Source organism: Aegilops tauschii, chromosome 3, assembly GCF_002575655.3.
Source record: "Aegilops tauschii subsp. strangulata cultivar AL8/78 chromosome 3, Aet v6.0, whole genome shotgun sequence".
Taxonomy (NCBI): Eukaryota; Viridiplantae; Streptophyta; class Magnoliopsida; order Poales; family Poaceae; genus Aegilops; species Aegilops tauschii.
The window spans coordinates 583,276,451-583,295,848 of record NC_053037.3 but is presented as its reverse complement, the minus strand read 5'-3'; positions in this window follow the sequence as shown (position 1 = coordinate 583,295,848).

The window sequence follows — 19,398 nt, the reverse complement described above, 5'->3', positions numbered from 1 at the left end:
TATTTGTTTTGTGCCAAGATCCACCATGCCAAATATTTGGTCATGTACAAAATTTTGCCTTGGCTTGGGTGGTTACAATATTTTTTTTGCATTCTCAATGCTTGCTCTCGATATATTTTTACACCTTAAAACTCTGCTTCTATGTATGCAGCTAGAGGCGGATAAGTCTGGCAAATGCAGCAATGCGACCACAAGCAAGTTGAGGAGGTAATATGCATCTTCAACTTTGATTTTTTTTCTGTACAATCCTCTGGGTTTTCAATTTTGTTTTGTGGATTATTTCTTTTGTACTAGGTTTTGACTCTTTCATATCAGATCTGAAAGTTTACTCATGAAATTAGTGCAATCTATTTCTTTGGTGCACTTGGACAAGCAAGCAACAATGTTACACATTCTTGTTTTGCCATATTTGCCAATAGAAGATTTTTGCATGTGAAGCGCAAATAATTTCTGCTTGATCTAATTATGTATGTAATAATCACTGCTTGTTGTTGTGATGAAGTGTTGCACATTTAGAAGAGTTTTATGCTGACAAGTTAAACTGCAGCACATCCAAATCTCTAATGTGTTGATTTATAATCTGAAACGATAGCACCATTTTTGAGTTTCTGATTTGATGCAGGTTTCTCAAAGATACACAAGTTGATGGAGGTTTGGAATATTGAGAACTTGCTGGAGGTTTTGAAGGTCTTCAAGTTGCTGGAGTGATTATATAATATGCCTTGTTTGTTGAACCTCCAGATATTAGCAAGTTTTACACTGCTCATTTTGGTGGTCGTTTCAGCACACGAGCCATTGTATGCCTATTTTGGTTGTGTGGCACGATTTCTTTACCTTAAACATATGTACTTTGCCTTTTGAGGCACAATGTCATTATATATGTACGGTTCATGCATGCGTTAAAAGCATATGGTTTTGGTCTGTTTCTGTTATTGAATGAGGCCTTACATGTGATTTAATTGAACTGTATGTATAAGTTGTGTGATCTGTCATGACAGTTTGAACATAATGGTTGGATATTTAATCATGATATTGTGCCCAGAATAGTTTAGATTGCTTGTTAGAAAGCACGTCATGGCATATTACCTGCCGGCTAAATGCACTTGTGCAGGCAGTGAAACTGCCGGTAAATTACAGTTGCTATGCCATGATGTGTCTGCCGGGAGAAAAGAAACTGCCGGCAGAAAAAATGGCCGGGGCAGAAAAACTGCCGGGGATTGTTTATCTGCCGGGACAACTAATCCCCGGCAGCCGTTCACGTGGCAGTTCTATCTGCCGGGAAAATCTCTCTCCTGGCAGTTTATCTGCCCTCTTAATTGTGTTCTCCGGGCAGATTTTATGCCATTGCATTGGTGTTGTGGTGTAGTGTTACAAGATCTATTGGTGACTTTTTTTTGCTCAAACTTCTCCTAAGCGATAATCTTTTTACAGATACATAATCCGTTGGAGATGCACTAAGACTAGAATTCTTCATTCGCTAAAGGCCGCGCCAATGCTCAATCACAATAAGTAATTGAGCGGTCATCCAGACCGAGGAGTGCTTCCAGCGGCCTCAGATGGAGTGCGTGCAAATCAAGCCCAACCGATCAACCAGCCAGGGACCAACTGGAGTTTGACAAATGGCTGAGCGGCTCCAACAACGGGTATGGACACGGCTCCGAGGCCCGAATGCCGCTTATAAGATGAGTGGGGTGAGGAGGAAATGGTGCAGGCCAGTCGTGTCGGGTCGTGCCATTGTCGTTGTGAGCTCGGGCACGTGCGTATGTGATTGATTGGTTAGCATGGAGGATTGAGGGAGGAGGGATTTGGCCTGTTAGGTTTTGGAGGCAACATAGGCCGAGCGAACATGTTTTTCGTTGCGACGCCCCCAAGTGGGGATGGGTGGAGTTAGCTTTTCGATGAAGAACTGTCCCATGCAGGCCTGTTCCAAGTAAAAAATATAGTGAAATTGTCATTCCCAATTTTTTCCTTGATCGTGCTACGAAGAAAGATGCCTATTTCTTAAAATAACCCATATATGTAGGGGAAACCGAGGAAGAGGATAGATCTGCCTTGATGGTAGCAAGTGATATTCTTAACGACACCGTTAACCCCAACCTTACAAGAACAATCAGCCCTATTTGGCCGATCAACTTGTGTGTTCGTAGTTCGTACTCATACGCTCGACACTCACCACAGAACATAGCCATTGTTGGAATCCACTCGCCAAATGCCATCCATGTCAACATTTATTCTTCATGCACTCGGCTTAATAGTGCTTGGAATGGCCTTCCATATGTGCATACAACAGTGGTCACGAGCCCTACAAAAAATACTAGCCCAAGTGGTCCATCACAAGGTGGCAGGATTTGGACCTGCGGCAGCTGATTGTTCCCGGATGCCTCTTAGTCCAAGAAGCATTGCACCTATCAAACTTCTTGTAAATAGGATTTCTCTCATTATTTAGAGTCTCGTGTCTGGGTGGAACTGCGTTGGCAAGCGACAATAGGTAGGTGAAATGATAGGCAGACTACAAGTGCATGCAGAGCGAATATATACTGAGCTAAGGCAAGATCAAGTGCTCTTAAACAAGGAAAGGATGGTGGTTGCATTCGTTATTCATCCACCACATATCTAGATGGTACCCTTTTCAAAACAAAGGAGTTTAACCCCACATCCATGTGCTTCAATTCAATAGTCTCTCGCTCTATGCGACTGGTGGAAGCATCCTCCCCGGCTCCGTTTTTCAGAGAATTGTGTGTGTGTGTGTGTGTGTGTGTGTGTGTGTGTGTGTGTTTGTGTGTGTGTGTGTGTGTGTGTGTTTGTGTGTGTGTGTGCGCGCGCGCGCGTGGGTGCGCGCGCATTGTTGACTGTCACAGTAGTCAAGATCCAAGAGCATGGAATCTATTTTTCTTGTATTTTCCTGATGAGTACGATACAGCCGGTGGCTCAGCTCTCTGAGCTGCTGCTCCTTAGTTGGAGTGCAAGCAAATCAAGCCCAACCGATCAACCAGCCAGCGACCAACTGGAGCCTGACGAATTGTTGAGGGGCTCGAACAATGGGTGCAGACATGGCTCTGTGCGCATGCCGCACAGAGGACCAGGGCGCGAGGAGGAAGACATGGTGCCAGCCGCTCGTGCCATTGCCGTTGTGAGCTCTGTGTGTGCGTCGGGTGGGGCGGAGAGGGTCGCACGGGTGTGTGCGCGCCGCCATTGATGGGTTGGGCGATTGAGGGAAGAGGGAGGAGGGACTTTGTCTGTTAGGTCTTCGTGGCAAGGTGGGTCGACCGAAGGTCAAAGCTCTCCGTCAGGCGTCAAATGCAACAAGAAAGGGATGATGATAGACAACACGAAACAACAAGGGAACAGTATGAGAAGGATGACGTTATCGCTCTAAACCGTGATCACGACACTTGGACAACAACGGTATACAGCCGTGTACATATGTGCGATTCTGCCTAGAATTGAACCTATTATTGTTGACTGTATTCCACCCGCTGCCAAATATATTAGCCAGACGAGGCAGCCCTAGGCCAGAGTTTTGATATCTCCTCTCTTGTATTTCGAGTGTATGTCAGCTAACCTGCACCATTGTAGTGTCCTGTACGTCATGACTTGGGCCTAGATACAATGGGTGGTCATTGGTTTTTTAATGGTTTGAGTTAATTCTGATGGTCATGTTAAACGATTGGAACTCTGTTTATGGCAAGGTGGAGTCCCAAATATTCTTCTTATTTTACCTGAAAGACTGTATTGCTCTTGTGGCGATCCTCTTGCCAATGCAATGGGATAGTTTGATAAGGATTCAGACTCGGAGGTTATGGTGCAGCCGTATTGAATGATGGTTATGGGGCAGCAGACGTCGAGATGAATGCCGCAATTCACCGTCCCCTTGCCAATTCAGTAATTTGCTCATTCACGTTTTCCGCCGTGGATTCTGTGTATGGTGCACGGTTCGGAAACTTGCTCTCTTCATTCATCATTGCTTAGAACAGAGGAAGTGCTTGTGCTAGAGCTAGTGGTGACAGAGTAAATGGGAACGGTGAGGCTAGATTTCGCGCCTTCCTCCCTCGGCCGATTAACTGCTCCCGCCATCTCCACTTGATTTTGCCTTGCACCGTCGCATGCGCGCTCCAACCCTTTTGCACCGCACTCAGCCTGTCTCGCTGGAAAGTGCCGATTCGAGGATTTCCAGCGACGCAGGCTCTGGACTGCTTTAAGGTTGGTGCCAATGCGTGCTAGGTCTCCCGGTTTGCAACCAAACACATTTTTCTTGACCCAACTCGGCTAGGCTGAAGGTAATGCAGGCAACCAAACACTCACTAGGTGAAGGTGTGGGGGGTTGTTTTGGATTTCTATGGTAGGAACCGAATAGTTGAATTTGGTGTGCACTTGTATTACTATCGGAGTACTCAAGAGCATATAGAAGATTTAATGTTTTTCTTGTATTGTCCTATGAGTACGGAGTGTACGGTACTGCCGGTGGTTCAGCTCGGCAAGGTGTTGCTCCTTTCAGTAAGAGCAACTGCAGCAGTTCCCTAAAATATGTCTGTAATTTTTTAGGGATGTTTCCAAAGAGCTATTTTACCCAAAAAGGGTTCCCCGCTTTATATTATAAAGCAACGAACACCGGTACAAGCAACGGAAACCACACAACACCAGACCACACCACCACACAACACACCCAAGGCCGGATCCTGTAAACTATTTCCCGTAAATACGTTTTTATTTTGCGGTGGTCGCCAGTGAGGGGCGGCAACATGGATGGCAGTGGCACCGCAACGAGTCTACAGGGTAGGCAGTGGCGGCATGGCTCTAGTGGCGCGCTGGCAGGAAGGCGGCATGGGTGCAGCGTCGTTTCGGGGGAGGAGAGGGAGGCGGCGGCGGTGCGCCGGGAAGTTTCATGCAGTTTCTAGCCCACCAAGAGTTTGCGAGAAGGGACACTTCTCGCTAAACCAGAGGAAAGTTGAGGCCAAGTTTACACGATCGTTTTTTTTTTCATGTTTACAAGATCTATTGGAGATGTTTTTCTTTTCCGCTCAAACTTCTCCTAAACGATAATCTTTTTACGGATACGGAATCTGTCGGGGATATACCCCGCGGCGTAACCCGGCCGGAAGTATAACCCAGCCGGACTTGGCGACTCACCAGAGACCCGGCTGATACTTGGCGTTTCATTTGTAAGCTGCCCAGAGATTGGCCGCTCACTGGTAACCCGGCGGGCGGGATAGACGAATGATAAGGCCCAAGGCCCAGAAGGCCGGTTTATGTTAATGGTGGGCAGGTTTAAGAGAAAAGGCGTGAGGAATATTTACCTTACAAGGAGTTAAGACCCGGACTTGTATCCGTTTTGTATTAGAAGGTAGACTAGTCATAATCCTAATAGGACTCCACATGTAACCCGCACCTCTAACTTATATAAGGTGGGGCAGGGCTCCCCAAAGAGGGACAAGTAAGAAAATAATCTGCAGAGCTAGACACAACTAAGAGGAGAGCCGGTTTATGCGGCGACTCCCTCATGATGATAATGAGACCTAGCCATAAACAGCATGTAGGGTTGTTATCGGATGATGTTTCCCGGGGCCCGAAGCTGTCTAAACCCTTGTCTTACGTTGTGCCTCTCGATTCCGATCAACCCCTCTCAAGCTACCACATAGATGCGTTGACCTCACGACTAAGTCCTCACACTAGGACATCTGCCGTGACAAATCCACGACAGTTGACGCCCATCGTGGGACCTACGTACGGTGGTGTTGAGTTCTTGAAGGGATCTCTCACAGGGATCGTGAAGTTTGCAATTTTCTGGCTGAGCAAGAACCGGCATGGAGGAATTCACATTAACTACAAGTTCATCGTTCAAGATTGCGGAAGTGTTTAGCGGCAGCATATACGAGATTGAGATTAAAAAAAAGGGTTGCGTCAGGAGCGCGACCGGGTTAAAGTGATCTGCAAAAATCGCAGAAGCCAGAATCATAGCAGCCCACGCCTGTTTTTGATCCGCCGGGATCGACGGGATTTGACTGTGCGGTCGTCCGTATCCAGATTATCATGATACAGACTCGGAAGGTTACAGCAGTACCGAGACGAATTCTACAACACCGCGCAGTCTATCTTTGTCACGGAGTACAGACAAGATCAATAGGCATCGGTGACTGAAATAGTCAAAAGGAAAAATTCCAATGATACGGTTTAGTACTATTTTTTTTGCAAGGTAATACGTTTCTCATTCATAAAATAAAGATCCGGTTACAAGACACGTAAACACCAACATTACAGTACTGAAAGGATAGGATAGTATATGACAGTTACAAAATCCCGGCTCAATGAAGAAGTTCCGGGTCATCAGAAAGGATTCCGGCTTAAAATCCAGCTCAAGGGAAGTCAGTCTCACTGAAGCTCTCAAATATCCGGTTTACAATCCGGTTCAAGGGAAATCTGTCTCCCACAAAGCTCTGAAGCTCTCAAATCCGGTTTAAGAATTTCCGGTTCAAAAAAAATTAATTTCTCGCAAGTTCGAGTTTAAAGGCCGTCAGAAAATCTCCGGCTGAAAATAAAGATTCTGGTTTAAAATCCGGTTCAAGGGAAAGATGTCTCCCACAAAGCTTTGAAGCTCTTAATATCCGGTTTAACATCCGGTTCAAGAAGAAATATCTCTTGCAAGTTCGAGTTCTCAGAAAAAAAATTATAGGGACCAAAGAGAGTTTGTTGCACAGCACAACTCAAACATAGGCACCCGGCGAGCACAGCTCAGAAATATATCACTTGGGGGCTTGGTCGTATTTGAACCATAGCTACACCTCTTGATCGGCGCAAGGCCACCAGGAAAACCACTTGGGGGCTTGGTCGTATTTGAACCATGGCTACACCTCTTGATCGGCTCAAGGCCAAAAGAAAATTACTTAGGGGCCAAATAGAGTGTTGCAAAAGCACAACTCAAACATAGGCACCCACTGAGCACAGCTCAAAATATTGCTTGGGATTCTTTGCTATCGCAATGAACAAAGAATCTACACTTGTAATAGGCTATCAAGCCACGGCTTGGAAGCCTGGTGTATACACCTAAAACCCCGGGTTAGCCTGCCTTTTTTAAGTAAGTCACTCCGTCCAGGTAAACCTGGTATGACCCGCCGAACTTTGACAAGTCAATCTCATAAGACCCTGAACTTGTCAAAGTTAAAACGACGATTGGTTAAAGATTGAGGTCCATCTTAAAAGGCTATGTAAAATGGTTTAACTCAGCGGCCTGGCAGCCCATGAAAAGCCTCAATTTGGGGCCTGGCAGCCCGTGAAAAGCCTCGACTACAAGTTTTCATATGCTTTTATTTGCCAAGTTTTTCTCCTTTGATGAGATTTATGATGTTTTTGATAAACCGGCGTTTATTAACCCGGTTCGGCTTTCAACTACAAAGTTGTCAATACATGATAAGTTATAATCTAGAGTTTATTAACCCGGTCTGGTTTCGACTATAAGTCGCCAGTATTATATATGGATAACCCGGTGTTTATCAATACCCGGTACAGTTTTATCATAAACCGGCACAATATGGAAGGAGTTATCAGTACTCAAGATTTGGGTTATCACCCTTACTACAAAAAGTTGGTAAACCAACGATGTGATTCAATGTCACAGGTATGATATATTTCATATTTGATTATTCTTAAGTGCAGCCTTGGTTATAAACCCGGGTTATATGTTGGGCATCATGACCCGTCCGGCGGTAAACTGCCCGAGCACTTTAAACTTGTTGTATGCAGAAACAGGTTGAATAAAGCATGGTTATAAATCACCGGCGTTTATTAACTCGGCCGGCCTTTCGACTATAAGTCGCCAGTATATATTTGGATTGCGCCATTGGAATCATGCGGTCATAAATCATTGGATTATATTATTCAAATCTTCAAATAGCCAGCATGGCTGGATTTTATTATGGTTATTGTTGGAGAACGTAGTAATTTCAAAAAAATTCCTACGCACACGCAAGATCATGGTGATGCATAGCAACGAGAGGGGAGAGTGTTGTCCACGTACCCTCGTAGACCGACAGCGGAAGCGTTATCACAACGCGGTTGATGTAGTCGTACGTCTTCATGATCCGACCGATCAAGTACCGAACGTACGGCAGCTCCGAGTTCTACACACTTTCAGCTCGATGACGTCCCTCGAACTCCGATCCAGCCGAGTGTTGAGGGAGAGTTTCGTCAGCACGACGGCGTGGTGACGATGATGATGTTCCACCGACGCAGGGCTTCGCCTAAGCTCCGCAACGGTATTATCGAGGTGTAATATGGTGGAGGGGGGCACCGCACACGGCTAAGAGATCTCAAGGATCAATTGTTGTGTCTCTGGGGTGCCCCGCTGCCCCCGTATATAAAGGAGCAAGGGGGAGGCAGCCGGCCAAGGGGAGAGGCGCGCCATAGGGGGGAGTCCTACTCCCACCGGGAGTAGGACTCCTCCTTTCCTTGTGGGAGTAGCTAGGAGAAGGGAAGGGGGAAGGAGAAAGAAGGAAAGGTGCGCCCCCCTTCCCTAGTCCAATTCGGACCAGACCATGGGGAGGGGTGCGGCCACCTTTTGAGGCCTTTCTCTCCTTTCCCGTATGGCCCATTAAGGCCCAATACGAATTCCCGTAACTCTCCGGTACTCCGAAAAATACCCGAATCACTCGGAACCTTTCCGAAGTCCGAATATAGTCGTCCAATATATCGATTTTTACGTCTCGACCATTTCGAGACTCCTCGTCATATCCCCGATCTCATCTGGGACTCCGAACTCCTTCGGTGCATCAAAACTCAATAAAACTGTCATCGTAACGTTAAGCGTGCGGACCCTACGGGTTCGAGAACTATGTAGACATGACCGAGACACGTCTCCGGTCAATAACCAATAGCGGGACCTGGATGCCCATATTGGCTCCCACATATTCTACGAAGATCTTTATCGGTCAGACCGCATAACAACATACGTTGTTCCCTTTGTCACCGGTATGTTACTTGCCCGAGATTTGATCGTCGGTATCTCGATACCTAGTTCAATCTCGTTACCGGCAAGTCTCTTTACTCATTCCGTAACACATCATCCCGCAACTAACTCATTAGTCACAATGCTTGCAAGGCTTATAGTGATGTGCATTACCGAGTGGGCCCAGAGATACCTCTTCGACAATTGGAGTGACAAATCCTAATCTCGAAATACGCCAACCCAACAAGTACCTTTGGAGACACCTGTAGAGCACCTTTATAATCACCCATTTACGTTGTGACGTTTGGTAGCACACAAAGTGTTCCTCCGGTAAACGGGAGTTGCATAATCTCATAGTCATAGGAACATGTATAAGTCATGAAGAAAGCAATAGCAACATACTAAACGATCGAGTGCTAAGCTAACGGAATGGGTCAAGTCAATCACGTCATTCTCCTAATGAGGTGATCTCGTTAATCAAATGACAACTTATGTCTATGGCTAGGAAACATAACCATCTTTGATTAACGAGCTAGTCAAGTAGAGGCATACTAGTGACACTCTGTTTGTCTATATATTCACACATGTATTATGTTTCCGGTTAATACAATTCTACCATGAATAATAAACATTTATCATGATACAAGGAAATAAATAATACTTTATTATTGCCTCTAGGGCATATGTCCTTCTGTTGAGGATATAGACCTTAGAGTCACCCGCCGGGAGGGGCCGGGTTACTCATATGGTCATTGCCAGAAGCCCGGCGCTAAGCTTGAAGACGGTGGGCCAAAGATGGGCTTAAGACCCGGATAGGGCTTAAGGCCCGTAGTTACAATCATTATTATGGTAGAACTTGTAGTGTAAGGCAAGAATAGTTGAGAGTCCGAGCCGGACACTCTTATGAGCCGGCCGGGACTCAGAGAGCTGCTGGGCGTCAGCCTCCCTATATAAAGGGACAACCCGGCAGCGGTTGAGGGACAAGAAAGATCTCGTCGAGAGCCAGGCATAGCAGTTTAGCTCCCTGGTCATCGAAACCCTAATCAATACCACCTCAAACTGGACGTAGGCTTTTACCTTCACCGTAAGGGGCCGAACCAGTATAAACCCTCGTGTTCCTTGTCCCACTTAACCCCTTCAAGCTTCCTAGTTGCGATGGCTCCACGACTAAGTCCTAGCTCGAGGACATCTGCCGTGACAATTCCACGACACCTTCAGTTATCAGTAACCAGTATTATGATTAAGGTTTTCAAAGTCGCTTTAGCGCAGTGGCTATTATATTATCAATGGATATGATTTATTCTACAATTGAAGGAATAGTCCCGAGTCGCTGCAGGCTTACGAGCTGGCACTTGGGGGCTACATTATTCAAGTCGAGATTATATCTGCAAGTCTCATGTCGCTGCAAGCATGCACCATGACACTTGGGGGCTAATGCAAAGTCATTTTTATTGGCCTTATTGAAGACCCGACTCATCACATCATAATGAGCCGGCCCTTGGGGGCTACCATTTGCTCCTATCGATAATTCAAGGTACACAAGTTTTAATCCATTATATTCAAGGGTCCACTGCTCAGTTGGTAAAGCACAAAGCTCTTAACCTTGTGGATGTGGGTTCAAGCCCCATGGTGGAGTTACATCATATGATGTTATTTTCAATGAAGCATGATCATATTTACATATTACGATGATACCTTATTTAACCAAGAGTCTGAATCGCACATCCATGTGCTTCAATTCAATTGTCTCTTGCTCCCTACAACTAGTGGAAACAGAAGAGCTATATTGTATGACATGTGATACGTTAAAGGGTGAATCGAAGCTAGTCAAATGAGTAAATGAATAAGCAAATTCTTAGTGCATGGTTGTCATACGGCGTGGTATACGTTAAAGAAACGCCTAGTGCTAGTTACAAGTAACTATCAATGTAAAACGAGATCAAAGAAGAAACAAACTTTGAAGGGGTCTGAAACAGAAACAGACTCGCGACCTTGATCCCATTCTGCTCGTCGGCGCCGCCACCGCGTGGCGGCAGGGCGGGACTCACCCTCCTTTGCGTCCCCTTCCCTGCCGGCTTCATATCCCCCATGGCGTCACCTAGGAGCGCCACCGTGCGAAACCCGGCTGGTGGGGACAGCAAGGGGCTCTCCTCCCATAGTGGCGGCGACACGAAATGCAGCTGCCGATAGGGCATCAGATCTTGCTGTGGGGCATGGCGGCAGGTGGATCTGCAGCTGCTGCATGATGTTTCCTGGTGGGTGTGTCATCTACGACTGTGGAGTTAGATCTTGTTGCGGCCAGATCTGGCTATAGGGCAAGCGGGTGGCGCGGGATGTGGGCACCATGAGTCGGCAGCAGTGGTCGTTCTTTGTTTGGTGGAGGTGGATCGACTCTGTGTGCCTAGGACGGCGGCTGGCGACCACATTTACATGATGGGTGGCCTGGGCTGACAACGGCAGTCTTGCCCTCGGTGATCGTGGCTACTTGGGTGATGGGATCGTGGAGGCGGCGCGTATCCGGGTCGTATCTGGCAGGGTGGCTAGGACCCGGCATGGTGGCTTTGCTCGGAGTCCTCTTATTGGTGATGGGGCGGCGCGATTGTTGTGGTGTGGCGGCAGAGTGATCTGTGTTGATGGCGGCTTTGGTAGCCTTGAATCTGGTCTAATGCGGTGGACGACGGCCGGTGACGCAGCTACAAGGGCATGATTGGTACGTGTGGGTAATCCCTCTTGCTGTGCTCTCACATTCTATATGCGTTTCAAAAAATTCAAAAATAAATTAGGACATAAACATAACATACATCTACTATGTCACAAAATTCGAGATACAAATGAGACCTACAGCTCTAGAAATTGAAAGCTGAATAAAACTGTTGCTTATTGATGATTTGGTGCGGCATACAAGAGTATATAAGAGGGTACAAACCGACTTGGGGTAGGGGTACAAAACTGACTTGGACTAGAAGTCGTATACCATAATGACTACTCTAACATCCCCCCGCAGTATCAACGGCAGGCTCGACGACATTGAGACTGAAACAGATATCTTGAAACGGCTTAGTAGGCAGTGCCTTGGTGAAAATGTCAGCAAACTGAGCCGTAGAGGGAACATGAAGCACCCGAACCTGACCAAGAGCAACATTTTCACGAACAAAATGAATATCAATCTCAATATGCTTTGTGCGTCGGTGTTGAACTGGATTGCTGGTCATGTAGACTGCTGATATGTTGTCACAGTAGACAATAGTGGCCTGCTCAATAGGCCTGTGTAGCTCGGAGAGTAACTGCCGAATCCAGATTGTATCTGCAACGGCATGTGCCACAGCGCGATACTCAGCCTCGGCCGACGAACGTGAGACTGTAACCTGTCTTTTCGAAGACCAAGAAATCAAATTTTTACCAAGAAAAACACAAAAACCGGAAGTGGACCTTCGAGTGTCAGGACAACCAGCCCAGTCTGCATCAGAGTATGAGGTAAGCGAGTTTGTAGAAGAATTATTGAGGTGGAGACCATGATTGAGAGTTCCTTTTAAATACCGAAGAATGCGTTTAACATGATTATAGTGAGGAACCCGGGGATCATGCATATAGAGACATGCTTGTTGAACAGCAAAAGAGATATCAGGACGAGTAATGGTGAGATATTGGAGAGCACCTGTTAGGCTACGATAGAGAGTAGGATCGGAAAAGGGTTCACCGGTAGCCGAAAGTTTAAAACTAGTATCGACAGGAGTGCGAGATGATTGACAGTCAAGCATACCAGCACGATTAAGAAGATCAAGAATATACTGGCGTTGGGAAAGAAAAAGGCTGGAGGAATCTCGAACAACAGCAATGCCTAAGAAATGATGAAGGAGTCCTAGGTCAGTCATAGAAAATTCAGATCTAAGAAGAGAGACAATATGATCTAAGAACTTTTGAGAGGAGGCGGTAAGAATGATATCATCTACATAGAGAAGTAAATAGGCAGTGTCAGAAGTTTGATGATACACAAAAAGAGAGGTGTCGGAGAGAGATGGAGTGAAGCCTATTGTTTGAATGAAGGAGGAGAAGCGTTGAAACCAAGCTCGTGGGGCCTGTTTAAGACCGTAGAGAGATTTCTGAAGAAGACATACATGAGTTGGAAAGGATGGATTTTCAAAACCCAGAGGTTGCTGGCAGTAGACAGTTTCTTGAAGGGAACCATGGAGGAAAGCATTTTTAACATCAAGTTGGTGAATGGGCCATGAAGAGGAGACAGCAACACTAAGAACGGTGTGAATGGTGCTAGGTTTAACAACAGGAGAGAAGGTTTCTTCGTAATCAATTCCTTGTTGCTGAGAAAAGCCACGACAAACCCACCTGGCTTTATATCGTGAGAGGCTCCCATCGGAGTGGAACTTTTGGCGAAAAATCCATTTGCCAGAAACAATATTTGTATTGGGAGGACAAGGAACAAGTTGCCAGGTGTCGTTTTGAAGTAAAGCATTATATTCTTCTTGCATGGCAGCGGCCCAATTGGGATCAAGTAGAGCAGTTTTGTAATTCTTTGGAAGAGAAGTGAGAGATACGGAGGTATGAAGGTTTAGGCGGTCTTGGGGTTGATGAAATCCTGATTTGGCCCTAGTACGCATGCGATGATCATTAATCGGGGCTGCTGTAGGAATAGCACGAGGGGGTAAGGTGGGTACTGGTGAGTCCGGCGCAGCGGAAGAGTCGGACGAAGGAGTAGGGCTGGGTGGTGGAGTGGGAGCAGGGCTGGGTGGTGGAGTGGGAGTAGGGGTCGGGGGTGTTGGGGAGGGAGCAGGGGTCGGGGGTGTTGGGGACGTCTCGGGTGGGGTGAGTGTATGGTTGGGATTGGCTATGGTGGGTGTTATTGGTGGTGGTGATAAGTTGTGTTCGGCAGGTAGGGGAGTATATAGTTGGAAAGGACGGGGAGAGGGGGTGTTTGCGGAGCTAGGGGTGTTGGATGGTGTAGTAGTGCGTTGTGAGAAAGGAAAAAATCTGCTCAGCAAACGTGACATGACGAGAGACATGAACGTGTCCGGTGTGAAGGTCGAGACAGCGATAGCCTTTGTGCGCGTCAGAGAAGCCGAGAAAAGCACATGGGATAGAGCGTGGTGACAATTTATTTGCAGAAGTGGCGTAGGCATTGGGAAAATAGAGACAACCGAAAACACGAACCGCGGAGTAGTCGGGGTGGGAAAGAAAGAGGGAATAATAGGGAGTAGTGTTGGGTTTAGTTTTAGAAGGTCGAATATTTAGAAGGAAGGTGGCCATGTGTAGGGCTTCAGCCCAAAACTTGGGAGGCATAGATGATTGAATGAGGAGAGTGCGAACTATATCATTGAGGGTGCGAAGAGAGCGTTCTGCTTTACCATTTTGAGGGGAGGTGTAGGGACATGAGAACCTAAGCAGGATGCCATGTTGTAAGAAGAAAGTATGATTTTTAATGTTATCAAACTCGCAACCATTGTCACATTGGATAAAGCGAATTGGGAGGAAGAAGTGAACAGACACATAGCATTGAAAATTAAGGAAAAGAGAATGGACCTCGGATTTGTTGCGTAGAGGAAAAGTCCAGACAAAGTGGGTGAAATCATCTAGGATAACAAGGTAGTATTTAAAACCCGAAACACTTGCAATGGGAGAGGTCCATAAATCACAATGTATTAATTCAAAGGGATAAGTGCTACAAGAACTAGAGGAACTAAAGGGAAGACGCACATGTTTGCCTAATTGACAAGACTCGCAAAACACATAATTATGAGAGTCCCTATTACATGGTATGGTAAATTCACTAAGCATAGAAGCTAAGACGGCGGGGTTGGGATGGCCCAAGCGACGATGCCAAAGATCGACGGAGGCCAGCATGGATGTTGGAGGGGTGGCGGCAGGAACTCCATTAAGAGAATAAAGATCACCGGAGCTATTGAAGCGAGCGATCTCGGCCTTGGTCAGGTAATCCTTCACAGATAAACCAAAAGGGTCAAATTCAGCCGAAACTAGATTGTCGCAAGTAAATTGGCGAACAGAGATAAGATTTTTAATGAGGGCGGGTGCAACTAGAACATCGCGAAGTAAAAGAGGTTTGGTGGAAGAGGGAAGTTGAGCCTGACCAACACAATATATAGGAATAGATGATCCATCTCCAAGGATAATGGAAGGGAAAGGAGATTTAGTGCAAGAAGATAACCAATTACTAGATGCAGACATATGACTAGAGGCCCCTGAATCAAAGATCCAATCCGTACCTGAGTTTCCTTGTGCAGCAAAGTTATTCATGGCCTGGAGAAAGGCAGCTTGATCCCAGCTCGGCGTCGCAGGTGAGGGTGGCGTCGGAAGCAGTGCCGGCGGATACGATGGTGAAGGCAGTAGGGCTGGCTGGGGAGTGTAGGAGGCATTGGCCGGCTGTGGTGGGGATGGCGTCGGGAGCAGGGCCGGCTGAGGTGTGTAGTAGGCACCGCCGTCGGTGCTGTAATGACCATAAGGAGCATACGTCGGGGCGGCGTGATAGGCATTGGTCGGCTGTCGGGGGTTGAGAACCCCGGGAGCACCAGTAGGCGGCCGAAGGCCGGGTTGCCAGGCACCTGAGTATGCCGGCGGAGCACGGAGGGTGGACGGAGCGGACCAGGGCATGGGCCATGCTTGAACAAGCCCCGTCCAAGGATCATGAGGAGGCCGCCATGCAACCGCAGATGGAGCACTGGTGGGTGGTGCAGGACTCGGTGTTGGTGATGTCGACGGCGGCCTGTAGATAGGGTTTTTGCCGCGGTAGTTCGGACTAGGACGCCAGCCTGGGGGCGGTTGAACAGATGACGATGCGGACGGCCGGCGGCAGGAGCCGGCCTGGAAGGCGGCGCTGGTGTAGACGACAGAGGAGGACGAGCCGCAGCATGAAAGACCTTGGGGCGAGAGTCCTTGCGAGCTTGTGTTTCCGCCGCGAGTTGTAGCAAGGAACGAACTTCAGCGAAGGTAGGAGGGGGCCGTATCATCGGTATGAACGAGGCTTGCTTGTCAAAGTCTTTGCTGAGGCCGACGACGACGATATTGATTAGCTGTGAGTCGCTAACTGTATCGCCGAGTTCGCGGAGCTCATCACCAATGGTCTTAACGCGCTGGCAGAACAGGTTCACCGTGGCGTCTCCTTGCACCATATTGCGAAGCTCGGTGTGGAGAGCGTTTTTCCGAGCGTCGGTGTTGCTTTGGAAGAGCTGATGGAGGGAGTGCCAGATGTTGGCAGCGGTGGCGCCGTTGTGATCGAGCATGTTGAAGATCTCGGTGGTGATGCGGGTGTAGAACCACTGGACGATCGCGAGATCGTCTTTCAACCATTGCGGATCGTTGGGGCGGGGAAGACAGTTGGCGGCGACATGCGAGCGCAGGTTGCAGCGGCCGAGGTGGAGATCGAAGAGATGTCTCCAATGGTAGTAGTTGTGGGCGGCGAGATCAAGAACTATGGGGATGTAGGGGCTGACGTCGGAGATTGTGTCAGCAAGAGATATTGGTGCGGCGAGGATGGGTGCAGGGTAGTTTTGTAGAGCTATGGTGAGGGCCGAGAGAGAAGCGGACGCGGCGTTGGCAGCCTTGGCGATGAGTGCGGCCCGGCGCTCGAAGTAGCCGGGCGGCGGCGGCGTTGGTGGAGCCATACCCTAAACCCTGGGACCGGTATCTGATACCATGAAAGCTGAATAAAACTGTTGCTTATTGATGATTTGGTGCGGCATACAAGAGTATATAAGAGGGTACAAACCGACTTGGGGTAGGGGTACAAAACTGACTTGGACTAGAAGTCGTATACCATAATGACTACTCTAACAGAAATTGTGATTCAAATTTAATTATGATATTTTGTTACACGGTAGATATATGTTATGTGTATATCCTAAATTATTTTTAGATTTTCTAAACACTTGCGGAGTGACCTTTGGGCGCCGGGTGCACCAGTAGCATCACAAGAATTGTTATAACTAGGAGCTTTGGCTGTTTATTTATTTATTTGCTCTGTTCCCCGTAGTGTTATAATAGTAGTTCAGATGTGCATTTGAGCTAGACTCAAGGTGAATGTGCGCGGACTGTTTTGGATTTCTATGGGAGGAACAGAGAGCTTAACCGACTGAGAAAATAACATGTTTGGTGCCTCAACTTGCTGGCGCATTAGGTGTTTGCCCTTAACATATAAAACACTAAAATTCGGTCTCTATACATTAAAATATGTAACGTCAACGATCTCTTGTATGTTGGACCGATGCCGTGCAGCCACGTGGCCTCGCCCTTATTGTGGATAAGCCACTCAACTATCCCGGAATAAACCCATAACACACGTTGGTTCCACCTGTCTGCATCGGGGCGTAGGTTTATTCCGATAAAGCCGAGGGGCTTATCCACAAAAAATGCGGCCATGCTCCAACATACCATGGACTGTATGAGGGACCGTAGATGTTACAATTTTCATGTAGAGGGGACCAAACGCTGTTTTTCAGGTACAAAGGTAGACGTGTTAGGTGCCAGTAATTTGAGGGATCAAACGTGTAATTTTTTCCAACCATTCTACTAGTTGAATTTGGTGTGCACATTGTTGACTGCCACGATACTCAAGAGCATAGAAGATTCTATGTTTTTGTTGTATATAGACCTCATGAGTTCGGTACAGCCGGTGGTTCAACTAGGTGAGCTTCTTCTTCTTGCAGTAAGACCGGTATTATTCATTTGCCAGGAGCCACGGCAATGCTCAGGCCAAATAATTAAGCGGTCGTCCAGAACGAGGAGTTGGAGTGCATGCAAATCCAGCACAACCCACCAACCAACCAGCGACCAACTGGAGCCTGACGAATCAGGAATGGGTGAGCGGCTCCAGCAGCAGGTACGGTCACGACTCCGGAGCCGCGCACGCTCATGTCGCGCAGACAGCGAAGGGGGCGGGGAGGATGTGGTGTTGCCGGCCTCTCGCGCCGGTTCGTGCCATTGCCGATATAAGCTGCGTGCGCGTGCGTAGGGTGATGTGGCGAGCGTCGCGTGTGTGACCTACTCGGCCGACCGACTCAAGCTTGATGCAGGACGAACAATCAGCCCTACTCGGCCAACCGACCTGTGTTTCCCAACTCATACGCTCCACACTCACCGCGGAACATAGCCGTTGTTGGAGTCCACTCGCCAAATGCCATTCAGGTCACCCCTTATTCTCCATGCCGTGGACCTACTACTACTTCGACCAGCCTTCCACAGTTGAATACCAAAATGGTTGTGAGACCTACGGAAAATAGTTGCCCAAGAAGTTGAAAATGTGATAGGACATGGACTTATGGAAGGTGAATGTTCCCGGATGCCTCTTAGTCCAAGCAACATTTCACCTACAAACTTCTTGTAAATACGATTTCTCTCATTATTTAGAGTCTCGTCTTTGAGTGTAACTATGGAGGCAAGCGACAGTAAGTAGGTGAAATGATAGGGCATGCCAAGCGAATATATTGAGCTAAGGCAAATCCAGTGCTCTTAAATAAGGAAAGGATGGTGGTTGCATTCGCTATCCATCCACCACATATCTAGATGGTACCGTTTTCAAAACAAAGGATTTTGACCCCACATCCAGTAAAAGTTTGAAAACGGATATTGGTGCACCAGAAGGACAAGAGTTACAAATTCTCAACATCCAGTAAACTAGTCGTGTTTACAACTAGTACATTTGTTCAGAAAACCAGTGAGAAATTTATTGCACTGCCGCTGAGCCAGTTCGTTGCAAATTTAGCTGTTTAGAGGTTATTGATTCAGGAGGGCCATTAAGAAACAATTCTTGGTCCTATGCTGAGCCGGGTTCAATTTCTGAACACTCAGGAGAGGAAGAAGAGCCGGGGTCAACTTCTGAAAAAGCAGAGGAATAAGGGAGAAGTGCTGGACTGATGGCTGCTGTACGGCGAGCTAAAACTATTTGGTAATCCTTTATGCACTGGGCTTCGACTAGATGCACTTTCAGTAACCTCTTACGATGCCCTGATTGTGCGCATGCTACAGTAAGGTTTATGGGTAACACAGGAAGAGGCGAAAGCTAAAGAGGCTCCCCCTCCCCGTCCCCTCGCGTCGCCTCCCCTGAGGCGACTCGGGGGCGAACTCCCCCTCCCTCTCCTCTCCCTCTCGCGTCGCCTTTGAGCCGTTCCGCTTAGCACTATGTATCTCTGCTCCGCTTGTTTCCTTTTCTTTGTAATGTGGTTTCTTGTAATCTTGGTATGTTGATGGCTTTGTTAATTCAAAGCCGGGCTAGGTTCGAGCCCTCTCTCGGGCTCGGCCGATGCCTTTTCTCTAAAAAAATAGGTTTATGGGTAACTCTAAATCTGTACCTGACAGTTCTACTGTTGCTAATCTACACATTTTTAGTTGTCAGCACATAGACAGCACTAGTGTTGTCACTGCTGCATTGGGCCGACCTTAACCTACCTACGGTATGTGTTTCAACCCATCTTGTGACACTCGCCTGTGTTTTGAGTTCTCAC